The sequence below is a fragment of the Thermobia domestica genome, chromosome 7 (assembly GCF_964235325.1).
Source record: "Thermobia domestica chromosome 7, izTheDome1.hap1.1, whole genome shotgun sequence".
Classification (NCBI taxonomy): Eukaryota; Metazoa; Arthropoda; class Insecta; order Zygentoma; family Lepismatidae; genus Thermobia; species Thermobia domestica.
Window position 1 is genome coordinate 118,198,136 of NC_137460.1, and position 12,325 is coordinate 118,210,460.

The 12,325-nt window shown below is 35.7% G+C and overlaps 1 protein-coding gene across 3 annotated transcripts in view; it reads left to right on the top strand.

The window, feature by feature from the left end:
• Positions 1–12,325, top strand: part of LOC145690368 (uncharacterized) — a 102,818-nt gene that overhangs the window by 39,441 nt on the left and 51,052 nt on the right. For 2 of the 3 annotated variants that reach the window (XM_081765195.1, XM_081765196.1), the window contains exon 3: positions 9,022–9,109. The exons of the other annotated variant lie outside the window; for it this stretch is intronic. The gene's annotated coding sequence lies outside the window, so the exon portion shown is untranslated. The remainder of the gene's footprint in view (positions 1–9,021; positions 9,110–12,325) is intronic. 3 annotated transcript variants of the gene reach the window in all.

Consider the following 12,325-nt stretch of genomic DNA (forward strand, 5'->3'; position numbering starts at 1 on the left):
TATATATATATATATATATATAGAGAGAGAGAGAGAGAGAGAGAGAGAATTTACGAGGAGCTGCTGAAAATGTCGTAGTCGAATCCAGAAGGAGTGTAGGTACTAGGTAGAAAAATGAAACCGTAGTTTAGAAAAACATATCTCTGTATGTACAAATACAAATTTTCATGTTAATAATGAAATTCTTATTGTTTCTCAGGCCTCTGAAGTGATTATGTGTCCCCAAACAGATAATTTCACAAACATCTAGATCCTAACTGTTATAACATTTTTGTTTTACCAAGGAAAGTCACCGCAGTAAATTAATTAGGAAATCAGTGAAACACCACGGAACTCTCCTCCGTTATATACAGTGGTGAAGATGTAAGTGGCTTAGTATAAACATGGCGACTTCTCAACAAATTATGATTTACATCCAGGATGATTAAAAGCAATGACTCTTCCCGAAGTCATGGATGCAATTTGTGACATTATTTTTGAAAATAACAGCATTTCAGCCAGTGATGGATATAGCCCGGGACTGGAGGGCCTAGGCCACCCCAGTTTTTGAGTGACAAAAATAATTTAAGCTATTATTTATATAGTTTTTAAAGTGTATAGTAAACCCACGATAGACATATTATAGTCTGAGGTCTGGCTGCACCCCGCTTTCTCAGTTCTGGACATTTCTTTAGAACTCGTCGGTAGCATAATTCAGAATGGCTTGGATATGCGCAAAGTTTACGGCATAATGGGTTCCCAAAATTTCTATCAGTAGAATAAAAGAGTAACGGCATTAAGAGAAGTCTTCTTCCAATTTGACCCTAATGCTGATCAATTTCGCTCACGAATAGTAACCATGGACGAAATATGGTTGCACCACCATGATCCTAAAAAGAAACAATCGTCAATGGAGTAGTAACACTCATTTCTCAATTGCCCCAAGAAGTTCAAGACATAGAAGTAGGTTGAGAAACTGTTTGCAACTTTCTTCTGGGATAAGTATGGAGTCATACTCATAGACTACCTCCGCAACGGTCAGATAGTTAATCCAAAATCTCTACATTATTTACAAAACTGAAAGAAAAATTCAAAGTTCAACGCCGCGGAAAATGAAAAGAAAGGAATTATACTCCTTCAGGAGAATACACCTGTCCATCAAGTCCCTGCGAACACAACTGGCATTTCATAATCTAGGATTTCAATGTCTAGATAATCATTCTTATTCCGCAGATTTAGCTCCGTCTAACTATTACGTGTACTTATTTCCCAAACTTGAATAGCACTTGAAAGGACTCCATTTTAGATCTGATAGAGGTAGTGCTACGAACAGTGGTGCAAGGAAATCTTCAGATTTTTTAACTTTTCTGCAAAAACTGGAGCACTGTACAAGGTAGTATATTGACTCTCGGGGGAAGTGTAGAAGAAGTAAAACTTTACCATTCCACGTGCACTCCTTCTGGGTTGGGCTAAGAATTTTTCAGCAGTTCCTAGTCAATACGGTAGACGTCACGTCAGTACTTTGAAACAAAATAAGTAAGGAAGCACTAGTATATACCAATTACTAACGACAGATCAGGATTCTGACAATACTGTACGTTTTATTGGGAATCATTTTAATTCCGTAAATTTATTATCATTTGCAGAAAGGGAAAACACAACTCTTTTTATCCCCTTCAAAAATATTAAGCCCTCGTAGTGGCAAACTAAGCTGTTATAAGCACATTCTCTGAATATTGAAAACCGAGAATAATGTTTCAGAAAAAAGAAGTTTTAAATAAAACAAAATATGAAACTGAAAACTACAAACGTGGATAAATACAAACAAAAAATGAAATATTTGAGTTTTATGTTATACCGGTTGGGCTAAAGGAGACGGTGATGATGAGTAATGAATGAAATGGTGGAATGAAGAAAGTGGGAGAAAACGGGAGAATCCCAAGGAAACCAACGCGCAAGGTGTTTGTCCACCACAAAGTTCACTTGGCGGGTGTCTGGGATCGAACCCGGGACCCCAAGCACCAAATACAAACAAGTTACTTAACTGGTTTTACCTTTCTTTTGTTTCCAATCGAAGTTGATCCAATGAGAAGAAAACAAGTCGACCAAATCTACTATTGTTCGCTAGGCACAATAATTAAAAATCATAAGAAAGAAGTATAACTAAAATTTACCTCAAAAGCGCTAACTTAGAAAACAGAAATATGCGAGCATACCCAGACGCTCAAAGAATAAAGACTGAGGACTATTCCATAGTAAGTGCATGGAAAGTAAATGCATGGAAAGTAGACTACAATTTGAAAATGAGATTGGTTATGATACTCATATAAAATACTATAAGTAGAATGTTTAAAGATTGTAGGAGTCTGGGGGGGGGCAGTCTAGGTGGCAGTCAGGGGGGCAGAAGTTTCTACTAGGGGGGCACTCGCCCCCTTGCCCCCCCCCGTCTGGCGTCGTCACTGTTACTGGGGCTAGGCGATAGTCGTAATGTTGATGTTTGGTTGACTCAGTCTGTACCTCGAAATATAATCCACAAAATATTCTTCGAAATTGGTTTACAAGTGTACCCTTAGAATTGTATCCCTGCACACTTCTAGGAAAGTTTACCTTACTGCATTGTGTGCTATATATGGCACGTACTTATTTTTCGTCGGAATTAAGTGAGAAATCTAAATTTCAAATTTTTTAAATTTATTTTTCAAGTTTTCCATATGACGATTTTCAATACTGATTATTTTTTTTTGCTAAAAGAAAAAAAAATCATGCGGAAAGGGGTTAATAAGACCTATGGATTGATAAATGTCTCATCTTTGGCCATTTTTTCTGTTAAACTCTCCTAGAATCAATATTTCCTTGGTCACAGTTTAGCCTTAGATTTTTTGTATCAATGCGAACTGATTCAATATCTTTCCTTTCCTTTTCTTCCTGGGCCGGGGTGGCTCAGCGGTAGAGCGTTCACTTCTCGTGCATGGGGTCCCGGGTTCAAACCCTGCTCCCGCCAAGTGAACTTTGCGGTTTTCAAACCTTGTGCGTGGGTTTGCTAGGGGGTTCTTCCACTTTCTTCATTCAACCCATTAATTTCTCAACATCGCCGTCTCCTTTAGCCTAGCCGGCATAATCGTGGGATGTTAAACTCAAAGATTTCATTTCATTTATTTTACCTTTTCTTCCTTTCCCGTTTTGTTTAAAGAATGTTGTATCTTGACTTGAGTAAAATTATTATTGGCTATTCCTAAACGAATGATCTCATATATTTTTCATCTTTTTGGGATGGTGTACCTACTATGTTTACCGATCCTACTTTAATGATCTGTTTTATCATAATTATCGGAAAATTATTCATGTAACTTCAGCGGCCAAGAAATGATTTTCGTTAAAACCTTCCGATCAATAAAATCATCTTACTTACGAGTATACAGATATCTCTTTTATTGTGTCTTCAGTTTCTTTTCCTTTGTGGGTATGCACAAGCGAAATAGTTTTCATATTTCCGCTATAATATTTCTTCCTGAGAGCCGATTCATATTCCTTCTCGGTTGCATTGTATTAACGTTGTCATGTAACTCTGCTATGAAATGTTATTGTTTACGATGTCATTTCCCGTTTTGCAAATCATCAGCACTCGATGAGATATATGTTTACTTCTGGTGTTCAGTACGCTTAAGGATGGTTTTCATTTCTTAATATCAAATACATATAGATCGTCAAAGTCTTCCATAGTTAGTGGCAACGCCAGAGGGGTCAATGGGCCGGGTGTCACCCGGAGCCTAATACTTTCCTCCAATCCTTCCCCGATGTGTTTTATTGTAAATCAAGTAATAGAAAAACTTTCGGCACACCGAAATAAGCTGCTCCACCAAAAACTTATCACTTCCTCAGCTTGACCACCCAAACATAAAGCTGCCATTATCACGGTTCGGAATGGTTCTAAAATGACAAATTTACGTTGTTTTCTTTTAAAAAGACAAAGCAAAAAATAGTTTGCTCTTGGATAAATTTTGTTCAATACAATTTCCCGAAAACATTTAATTATATTTGTGTTCATATTTTGCTATTAAACATTCCTATAATAAATACATGATATGATTCAACCAAAGAAGTGAGGGCCAAAATTTTTGGTGTGGTGGCCCATAATTTTAAATACAGTTTTTCATCTTTTTTAATCTTAATACAAATCATATTAATTCTTACAAGTAGATCACCTTGCTGTAGATAGGCTATTAGAAGAAGTAGATATAATCTGCTAGAAAATTGTGTATATCTTTCAAAATAGATTCCAGGAGCATAAAAACTAACTGTATGAGATTCGAAACGAACGGCGACATGCATTTTAATACCATAAAACATTGTTTCTTCTGAATTTTTCTCAAATCTACGGGTAAGAGTTTATCATGAAGGATGCCATTTTGTACATGTCGTTGTGATCTAGTAGAAATTAATAATAATTTGGGTTCGTTTTGTAGTTAAAAATAATGTAAACTATTGTCTTGTTAAAGGATAATGAAAATGTCGATGAGGTTATACGTCAGGGTTTCTTTCATCTTACGAGGGAAGGGCGCGATGTCACTCAGAGATAATTGCACCAAATTTGGTGTAGGAGTTAGGTAATTGGAATAGAAAATAACGTGTTGAAGCATTCGTTTCGCAGGCGTTCAGAATTAGAAATAATGGGCCCTACAATTCTGAAGACTTATGGCCTGCCAATCAGATATTCATGGAATGGAGCCTTTGCTCGCCGTGTGTCCAATGTAGAAGAAGTTAAATAAAGTAGAATGAAAACAGAAAAGATGAGCTGAACAGAAAAAAGCTCCAATGTCCGCCCTCAGTTCTAAACAGGCGAATGCCGAGATACTAAATCTATCAACTGCCCTGCCCTTGCCGTTACCAATTGGGTGTGCATCACTCGTTAGCTTAATGAAATTATATTTTTAAAAAATAAGGAAATTACAAATACAGAAATTAGTCATGGGCGTCGCCAGAAATTTTCCAGGGAAAGGGTCGAAATGAAGTTGTATATCTTCACAGTATTAGATGTTGTCAGTACGCAAGTATTAAATGCTTGAACCCACCAATATTAACTGATTTCATTTGTACGGGTGTTTGATATCTAGGATGTGGCGCCTACCAAAATTAAAAGTATTGTGTGTTTGCGAAGCGAATTTAAATATATATTTCGAGATTAGTGATGTTAAAATGGGAACGACTGTAGACTGCCATAACTAAAATAACGGTTTGAATATACAAGACTGTTCATTAACCCAACTATGTTAACGCAAACGATAAAGGAAATATTTGAATTTAGTCTATTCACCACTAGAAAGTAGCAAAATGTATTGGACAGAAACAGCCTCCTAACGGCTTCACTGCTTACGCATACGCCATGTTCATAAAGTTAGCTTCCAAATTTTTCTCAATAAGAATAGAAACTACCGAAGTTAACCTTAATATACCGTACGGTGAGTTATATACTGTTTTTTTTTTACATAAAGAAACAGTTGTTAACAGAAACATTAAAAATATAACAGGTACACATAGTAGTAGGAACAGTATGTATTCAAAAAAATAAATATGCTGAAAAAAGCCAACACACGTCGAGTTTGAAACAGATGAGATGCTTTTTTAAAAATGTATTTCAGTTTATCTTTATAGAAATAAGGTGGATAATGGCAAGAGCAGTTGATGATTTAGTATCCCTGCATTTGCCTGGTTTGACTGAGGGCGGACATTGGCGCATTTACTGTTCAGCTAATGTTTTCTGTTTTTATTCTACTTTATTTAACTTCTTCTCCATTGGCCGCACCAGCGAGCAAAGGCTCCGTACCATTAATATCTGATTGACAGGCCATACTTCTTCAGAAGTGTAGGGCCCATTATTTCTGATTCTGAACGCCTGCGAAACGAATGCTTCCACACGTTCTTTTCTATTCCCATTACCTACTTCTCCATCAAATATGGTGCAATTATCTCTGAGTGGCATTGCTCCCTTCCCTCCTTATCAGGAAGCTTGATTCTTGCACACTGGAAGGTTTTAGGTCTATAAAAAATATCTGTTTTCTCGAAATAACTTCTACGTGATTATCCTGCTCAAGGGAATTTATGATTGATTCATGTCTCCCCTTTGGACACTTTTGATTTGCTGTTATTTCGTTAATCACTTAAGCCAACTGTACTATTGTAAAATGTCATATACACCAAGCATCATCCACAATTTTGATCCTAGGCCTACTTTGAGCACTGGGAAGTATTTTTTGCGGAAATATGCATTACGATGTATCGAGAAAAAAAGCTTAACCCTCCGTTGGTTATAGGGTTAACGCGTAACGCCATTTTGGATTAAATCTGTTCTTTAATGCTAGAAATACTATTCTCAGATTTGTGCGCCTTCATGTAAACTTTCGAAACAACAATGTTTATTAGAGTGTATGTGTTCTTCGTTCACAACACCTTTCTTTAGTGAATTATGAGATTGTTGCGGTGACTGATCATCCCTATTACCATTCGCGTTCGTAAACTTTTCTCTTAAAATCATAGAACACTTTTATGTATAATTGCAGTTGTAACCGTATCCGATCTTAACTTTGAAAAACCTACTACGTCTGAGTTGGAATACGATTCTCAGTGCAGTACTGATGTCGTCTCTAGGAATGAACAGGACAATATTGAAGTATAGTTTGTGTCAGTGCGGAAATACAGGTATCGGATTCAGAGGCTGAAGTAAGCAATCATTCAGGCTATATCGTAAAAAGGTAAAGCCTGACACACTTGGTCCACCAAGAAGACAACAACAACTGTTCGTGTTATTGTACATATAATTTAATGTTAACAGAACATGCACTTATAGTGCTGGAGTTATCAGTAACCCCATGTTACCATCCACCGGTGTAAAATATATGTTACCAACGGAGGGTTAATTTCAAAAATCATGTTACCATTAGTAACCATTTTTTTGTTAATATAACAAAAGTAATATTTTATACTGTGTTAATCTCAGTTTTAGTTGCACCACAAATAGCTCAAATACAATGTAGAAAAAAATTGAATTGATACCTCAATTTTTTAGTGTCATTAGCTTTAAATTCGAAAAGAATATAACATTGTATTTTTTTTTTAAGAAAAAAGAATGTGAAATACGTAACTGTGTTACCCTTAGCTATAAAACTTTATTTTTGTAGGAAAAATGGAAAGGAAAATAAATGTAAAAGGGAAAATATCCGTAATTTTGCTAGTACTTTAAAATTAAATTTAAATCTTTAATTCCAATTAGTGATGTGCCGTAAACTATAATTTTACGTTTACGCGATTGTCTACTGTAATATATCTACATCTACATTACACCTTTTCCCGGGTAGACTATGTAGACAACCACTATCAAGTGTAAGGAACAATTTCGTTGCTCGTTTGTTCATATTTCCTCATTCAGTTGTTTTGCTTCGGTGCAGCGAAATATTAGGAAAACGACTAACATATAAAAAGTAGAGGGAATTATCTAATATGTGTGTTTAATCTGCTCTGCACATACCACTTCCTTAGATTTTCCACTTCGAGCACTGCTTTTATAATGAAATTTACAAAACTAATTCGCACCTGTGGGCTTTCAGTCTTGAATCTGCTGTATTTGCCATTTTTTTCTTGCATATTTTACAAAATGCGTAATATTTTTCATTTTCCTTTATCAAGACGAAACTATGTATTCGAAAGTTACTATTCGCTGGTCTAGGCATTTTATTTTGTACGCAATTTCGCAAGATAATTCTCCTTTATTGTCCACGATGGCATATTAAATTACGTGTTGTTGACATATTCTACATAGTCTACGTTGTTTACATTTCTACGCATAGTTGACACGTAACGTAAACTATCGTTTTTTACGCGTAGACGTACATCTCTGATTCCAATCAACCACCATTATTAGACTTCCAAACTCTGCTATGCACCAGTGTGTATACAATGTTTTTGTTCGTCCGTCCATCTGTGGACAGATATCAGAGCAAATACGGTAAAAGATATCGTGAGGCTGTGTTTCGCAGTTGACTCAACGTTCTAAGAATAGTTTCCCTCTTCTCACCAGAAGTGGTTGAAATTAGAAATTTCCGGTTTCAGCGTTTATCGCCATAGAAAGAAAACAGTTGCATATGGTGAAAAGCGATTTTTTGTGAACGTTTCAACGTTTTCTTGTTTTATGGAAATTGTTTTTCGAAATTCATATCCTTGAATTAAATTTTCCAAAATACACTCCTAAAATATTTACTTAGAACCAAAAGGTAGCGAAATCATCTTGTGTCAGATTCTGTATTCATATTACGTACGCCAAAGAGCATTTCAAAAATTATTAATAATATAATAATCATTAAAAACTTTTTCAATGATCGAAATCACAAACTCCGTACATAGAATAGTATATTGTTGAACAGGGTCGTATGAAGAACTCACAATCGTCAGCGACTTTCATTTATGAGTTCAAACACTAATATTCTGCACGTATATCAAAGTGATTTCTTATGTCTCTCCGGCAAAGCAAAACCACCAGCACGGCAGGCCACAGTGTGAACTCCATGAAATGAACAGCAAACTTCCCAACAAGCATTCACTGATGGTCAACCGACATGGTGCCCCCATATTGCACGACAATGAAACGCTTATATATTGCGTATAATGCAGATTCTCCATGACGTGATATACACCTTTTCTCATCTACAGTATTCTCCTGACTTATCTTTAACTGACTACTGCCTCTTGTGGTATCTGCAACACTTCTTAGCAGGAGAAACTTCTTCCATAACCAGGCGGTGCAAAGCGTGGTTGAGTACGTCTTCGTTTTGCTGTTCCCCAGAATTCAAAGTGATGGACATTATATGGACATTTTAATCTCACAAAGTGAAAAGCTTACCTTGGTCTTACAAGATCAAATGATTAAAGGTGAGTTTGGCCGTTGAATATATTTTGGGCTATATCTTTTAAAATAATCCTAGTTTTGATATGTTTACAGATTCTTGAAATGTGTGATAGATAGCTTCTTATGTGTGTTTTTGACTTATATTGTAGAATTGGAGACCAGATGACAAGACTTTTCTCCATTAGCTGCTGGTTGCAGTAATTGATGAATTAGGAGAGCAGAGGAGCTGGAGAAAAGGTAAATGATTTCACTCTCGCTATCTTCCTTGTGGCCAAAACATTCTTCATGTAAGATACAAGTACTTAGGCAGCAAAATCGCGTTCGCTTGGCTACTATGATAAAGTCTTTCATCTATTTTCGTCTTCCATTAATGTTTATGAACAAAAGAAGGAAAGTGAAAATTTAAACTTTCTTTTAATTTGGTAGAGACATATACATATTATTTCATATACATATATACATATATATGTAGAGACATATATATATATATATATATATATATATATATATATATATATATATATATATATATATATATATATATATTATTTTTTGTTTCTTTTCTCTCTCATTTCTTTCCTGCATCTTACTCGTCCTGGCAGATTTCTATTTTTCTGTTTAAAGAAAAAGACAGAGATTAACTAAGGAAAACGAATTTGCTCCGCATAACAAAAAGAGGTATGAAATCTTTTTCTTCTTTACTTCCTCATTTGTTTCGTATAAGACGTTACTAAGTGGTGAATCTCAAAGAAGAAGAAAAAGTAAATGAATAATCAAAGAAAATGGAAGACACAGAAAGAAATGGAAAAAGTAAAAATTTATAAGAGATTTTAAAAAATATTTAAACAGTATGTGGAGTATATTAAATACAACGTTCCACCTTGCTCACATTTCTCTAGAACAAACCCTATATATGTGTTCTGTTCATGATTTCCGCACTCACGGGGTATTTTGTTTTATTACGAGCTAACTTAGATACATTACATTTCTTATAATACTTACTAATTACTATATCCATTTGAAAATCAAGTATGTCCAGAGGGATGGTGCTAGGTTGCCCTGTACTAGATAGGGGCACCAATCACCCCAAGGTGTTGGAAATCCCTAAATTTACCTTTATCTCTCCATCCTTCACCCAAATTTACTATCTAACTCTTCAAATGTACCTTTCTCGCTCAAAAATCTATCATTCTCCAGTTTCACTCTAACATTTTCAATGAGAAATTATGTCCCCTCAAAAAGTTCTCATGAGCGCAAAACCTACCTGTGAGCAACCCTAGGTAGAAAAATGAAATGAAATCTTTAAGTTTTACGTCCCATGGTTATGCCGGTTAGGCTAAAGGAGACGGTGATGATGAGTGATGAATGCAATGGTGGAATGAAGAAAGTGGGAGGAAACGGGAGAACCCCGAGAAAACCCACGCACACGGTGTTTGTCCACCACAAGGTTCACTTGGCGGGGGCTGGGATCGAACCCGGGACCCCAAGCACCAGAGGTGAACGCTCTACCACTGAGCCACCGCGGCCCCAACCCTAGGTAGAGTAGTACGACACTAAGATATTGAAAAACTGTCGGAATAAAGGTAACCCAACTATTAGGTCGGTTCATTACTATAGTACAAGGCGGGAATGATTATTTTTCCAATGTTCGAAGTTTTTATTAGAAAGTATAGTTAGTTTCCTTTTGCCCTTAAACGTCTTCAAATGGAATGGCAATTGGCGACTAGACACTCGCGCTAGTAAAGTATAAAATATGTCTCTACTTTTTTCTTGCTGTTGGCAGAGAGAGCTCCCTTTAGTATCAACAAGTGTTTCATGTAACGCGTATGAATGCCATGAAAACAGTGCATTCCAAGCCTATGATCAAAGTGTATTTAGTAAAATAGACCTAGTATATTTAGTAAAATACGATACGTTTGTCTATTCAAACGTTGTTGATTTTTTTTTTCAAAAGCTGCTACGATATGTGTATTGATTCTGAACATTTCACCAGGATTCTTTTGACGCGGGACTCTTTTGATTCGGGTCCTATTGTCGCGGGGCACATTTGACACCGACCTTTGACGCGGGGTTATTCTGTCGCTACCATCTTTTGACGTAAAGTCGTTTTGGCTCGACCCTTTTTCTACTAGCACTTTTGTCCGAACCCTTCTGACGTGATAACATTATAATTAATATTACAATTTTTTTTATATAAAAAGTAATAAGAGTGTTACGATGACATGAAAGTTCTGTAAAGTGACTTTTAAGTTAAAGCTTAGGAATCACAGCGTTATAGCGAGGTTCGTGAATAATAGACTCCTCCTCACTATGGAAAGATTAAGAGAGACTTCTTATAATATTAAGGAATTGACAGCCAAACGAGGTACCACTACATTGCCAGTACGTTCCCATGATCTGAACCCAATAGACTTCCTTGTCTAGGAACGGTTTATCACTGCAAACATTACGCATCTAAAAAAAAAATAAAAAGAAATATTATTACTGCTGGGTTTAATTAATTGTTATCCAGCAACACTAGTGATGTAATACGCTTTTCTGTGCTTAAAATATATAGCCTGCGTCTATAAAAATTAAAAAAGAGTTTGAACACACTATTTAAGCAGCCGAAATTAATGTTATGGAGTAATTCATAATAATGTCACTGTTTCGAAATTATTAAATAACTCGCTAAGCTCGCTGGGGGCTCCCGGTCATGGCTTTGCCATTAACTTTGTCAACTTCTAGAAAACTATTCTGGAAGAATTTGCTTCCCTTTAAACAATACACTTATCACCAACACATACGTCAATTCAAAGGGTATTGTTTCCTGCGTTTCACCTTGAACAGCAAATACACAATTTATTAAAAAGAACTATATTCCTACCTCTACACTGACAATGATGTAAATGGCTTATTACGCGCTTTGCGAGCACCTATACATATTAGAGACAACAACTGTACTTATTTTCTGCCACATAATAGCGGAAAATGTCTTGCAATCTCCTACATGATAAACCTTACATTTACCACAAACACTCATGGTTTACAAATATAAATTTTGTTGCAGGATTTTTAAACATTTATTTATAGCATTTTTGTAAACAGTACGTTCTGCTGTGGAATATGTTACAATGTACTATAATGGTGCACTTGGGGACAATTGATTATACATATTATCTGCACCAAAAGTATTTCATGTTATATAAAAGTAGGAAAATATTTGCAGTCTGCCTCCATATTTATTTTTGTATTTTCAACGAAGAATACAATTTAGTAGACAATCATTTCTCAATAACTTAAAATCATATTTCTTATTACAATCAGCTAAAAAAACATGATTTCCATAATGATATCCTCAAAAAAGCACATACATAGAGACATCAGAACTCCGATTTTAGAGGTGTAAATCCCATAGATGCCGACCCATTATGTACTATGTAAGCAGTTAGTAGAAACTTGAAAATGTCCGAA